The following is a 4,431-nucleotide window of genomic DNA, read 5'->3' as shown; positions in this document are numbered from 1 at the left end:
AGGTGCACACCTTGTTCTGCTGCTGTGGATATAAGGCCTACCACCTCTAGAATTCCACTTGTGGCAAATGTGGCTATTCTGCCAAGCACAGGAGTACCAAGGCTAAAAGAGGAAATACCACTGGTAAAGATCAAATAAGGCACCTAAACATGGTATACCACAGATTCAGGCATGGATTACATAAAGAACTATACCTAAACCCAAGAAGGCAGCTATTGCAGGATCCGGTTATTCTTAAGGACTTCACTGATTAGCTGTGCAATGAATGTTCTGGTTTAAAAAAAAAAAAAGATAAAATGAGTACCCAAAGCCTCCCAACCCAAAGAATTATTTTTCCTACTACACATGACCACCTTCTGGATTTAAAGAATTGGGAGTTTTATAACAGAACACCAGTCCCAAATAATGAGAAGATTCTGTTGGAATACTAAAGCAGGGTGATTTTCTTTCAATTCTTAAAGCTTTCTTTCTTTTATTTTCCCTTCCTCATCTTCCACCTACATTAATTCAGTACTAATTAATTAAACTACTAAAATTATTTGAGTTGATGTTGCAAAGAGAATTTACCAAGGGTCAAGCATTGGGAATACAAACATAAAAGATAATTCTTATTCTCAACGAACACACAGACTGTAGGGGAGGAAAGAGTTAAATCAATTCACAGTGGAGTATTGTTTGTGTGATGTTAAGAAAATACATGGAAGAATATGAAATGACAATTATAGTGTTTTTCTGCAATGATGATCTTCTGTTCAGTTTTTTATTCCAGTTTGACCTTAATGATACAGAAAATATTCTTTTCAGTAGAGAGGAAGGAGGAGAAACTATGCCTAAGTAGAATAACAAAGTATTTTCTGATGCTTGTCTTCATTACCAAAAGGAAATGATTAAAACACTGTAATTTTTTAGGTGAAAAGAATGATGTGCCCTGGCAAAGATGAGATGCATTATAAAAGAATTGAAGACCTGGAAAACAATACATATTTTTATTTATGTTTATTATGGCAGTTTTTAGAAACTTCTTCAAAATATTACTCCTGCTTTAGAAGGAGTAGAAGTACTTGCCAGCATTATCTGAAATAGTATTAAAATACGTTGAGTAAGTAAAATGATTTAATGGATGGGTTTAGAATTCATCTTACTCTTTAGAGGCACACTTGTGTGAATAAAAAATCTATTGGTATAATTTGACTCAGTCCAGTCATGAACAGTGAATATAGGAAAAAGTTACATGAAACATGTGAATTCTGGATCTATAACATAGTGGCCTGGGACATTATCACCTTAGCCTTGAATCACCCACAAGACCTCAATTCCCAAGTTGCAGGACATTGACCCTAAGTAACATTTCTAGTGTTTATTTTAGAGGCTAAAGGAGAGTTAGAAATAAGAATAATATATGAAAAATATATTCAAAATAAGTGCTGAATAATTGAGAAAGAATATTTGTAGACCAACTAAATGAACTTTAACATCTCTTATTTTACTATGTCTTCAAACTCTCCTCTACTTTGAATGGTGGTTATAAATCCAAATGGATAACAACACCTCTAAAATGAGAGACAATTTAAAACATACACAAATGAACAAAACTGAGAGAGTTTGTAACCAAAAGACCTTCCCTATAAGAAATACTGAAGGGAGTTCTTCAAGTTGAAAGAAAAAGACAGAAGAGTTTGGCTTGGAGCAATATAAAGAAGTCAAAAAATTCAGTAAAAGTAATTAAATGAGTAAATGCAAATCCCAATAATACTATACTCAATATATAACTCTTTAATTCCTATAACAATTAGAATACAATTGAGTAAGAATTTATCATATTTTCTCATAAAGGACATGCAAAAAATATAGAGGTAAAGTGAGACAAAGACAACATAAATATAGGAAATGGACAGCAGAAAATATGTATGCTATTGAAGTTATGTTGGTATCACTTCAAACTAGTAAGTTAAACATTTATGTTGTATACTACAAACCCCAGGGTAGCCACAAAGAAATTATTACAAAAATATACAGAAATCAAGGGGTGACAGAAAAGTTGTGGTAATGAATGTTGGTGATGGTTTCACAGCATTGTGAATATAATTAACACCACCGAATAATATATCTGAATGAGGTTAAAGGGGGAAATTTAAGGTTGTATATATGTTATTGAAATAATTTTTTTAAAACATAAAGATATTCAAATATTAACAAGTTTTCTATGGCCATAACTTTATAGATAATTTTTATTTAGTGTATTTTCATTAAGAATTGTTTCTTACTTTTAAAATCAGGGACATACTTTTGAGTTTCAAACCAAATACAGATTTTTATTTAATATTTCAAATAAATATTTTAAAGTATAACTTATCATGGCTTAATGTGGCACTCATTATTCAGAATTACTCATATGACCATAGCACATAAAAGATAATCTCTATGAAATAAAGAGTAGTTATGTGACTTAAACTACTTAGCAACTCAGCACCTTGCATAATACTGCCATTATACCATTATACAATATTAAAAAATATGTAACTCTAGCATCTTTGTCTTCTGAAATGTAATAATGCCAGAAATTATGTACTTTTAGCAAACATAAGTGGAAATCAAATATGCCAATAACCACCTCGGCCTTGGAGGCATCTTGTCATATATAAACCTATAGCTCTGTCATCTACTATAGATAAGATATCCCAGCACTGAAGTTAACATTGAGAACCATGACTAGTGTTTGTGACAGTTTCTGGAAGAATATAATATTCCTTCTCCATTACTCATTTTGTGAGGGGCAGAGTTATTGCTTATATGTTACTGTTTAAATGGAAACCAGTATTATCAAGTTTGGAATGTTGCAATTTAGATCAGCTGAAAGTTTATGTGTGCCTGCAGTGCATGACCAGTGAGCAGCTCCTACCACAGGCAACTCATCATGTGAGCTGACATCACCCAAGCTGATTTCTTTCCTCTTAGAAGAGATGAGTGTAGTGCCTGATCATGTGACCTGAATGTCACAGTAGTATGAATTTTTGAAGTGTTCTAAATGCAGACTTGCAATTTTAGTGCATATCTCATTTTGGAATTGCAACAAACATTGGTGAATTTGCTCCAATATGCAGACTATACTTTGAGTAGCACTGTACAAGAGGTCTCTTCTAAAAGTCTTAGATTTCCTGGCTTATTTATTCACACATATAACTTAAATCTAAAAAGAAAAAAAACAAACATTTAAGTCTACAGGATAAAAAGGAAAACTAATTGCATTTTCTTTGAAGAATTTACCAGCTAAGTCCCCCACAAATTTAAGACTCCTTTGGTAGAGCAATGTTGATGAATACTTGCTACTATGGATTGAATTGCGTCCCCAGAAAGACATGTTCAATTCCTAAACCCCATTACCTCAGATTGTGACCTCTTTGGAAATAGGCTGAAAAGGTATTATTAATCAAATTAAGATGCAGTCATACTGCAGTAGGGTGGGCCTTAATTCAATACTACTAGTGCTCCTATAAAAAGGAGAGAAGAGACACAAACACAGAGGGAAAATGTGATGTGACGAAATAGGCAGAGACTGAAATGATGCAGCTGCAAACCAAGAATTATCAGCAAAAATCAGGAGCAAGAAGAGGCAAGGAAGGAGGTTCCCCTACAGGTTTCAGAGAGAACACAGACCTGGATTTCTAGCCTCCAGAGTTGTGAGATAATAAATTTCTGTTGTTTAAAACTATCTCATATGTGGTACTTTGTTTTGGAAGCCCTGAGAAACTAAGATACTTTCAAAGATAACAAAATAGAGCATATAAATTTGCGAATGAAGCTTTAATGATATTTGAAAATAACTGCAAGAAAATACAGATTTTGGAACCACAGTGCAATTAAATATGGAAAAATTATCTTCAAGGTTACTAATAATAATTGTAACTGATAGTTATGGAAAACATTTTACTCAAGTAAAATAACAAGCATTGCAGGGTTTACAAATTCTGGCAGGGATCACAATACCTATCACTGTAATATACACATATTGAATACTCTACACCAGCCTTCCATTACAAAACCAAATAAAGAGACATGTCTTATTTTAAAATGTAATTTGAATAATTAAATACATATACTTTCTCAAGGTGACAATCAGTTACGGACCTGGATTATGACCCAGATCTCTGGTTATTTTACATATATTACAAGGCATCTTATTGAAAGGTGTTTATTGCCCTGAATATTTAGTTCTGTCAGAAGATAGCAAATATATTTCAGTAATGGTAAAATCTTTCTTAAGTGAATACTATTAATAAACTTACATAAGGACCTCTATAGCAGCAGGGCTTTCTTGACCAGGTGACAAGGAAATCCACTCAAAGCACAGTCCTGTAGATTGCCACTTTCAAAGTGGCATCTTGTCTATAAAAAGTGCTTCATTATCTTATGATTATATTACATGGCATTTTT

Source organism: Dasypus novemcinctus, chromosome 5, assembly GCF_030445035.2.
Source record: "Dasypus novemcinctus isolate mDasNov1 chromosome 5, mDasNov1.1.hap2, whole genome shotgun sequence".
Lineage (NCBI taxonomy): Eukaryota > Metazoa > Chordata > Mammalia > Cingulata > Dasypodidae > Dasypus > Dasypus novemcinctus.
This window is presented reverse-complemented; position numbering follows the sequence as displayed.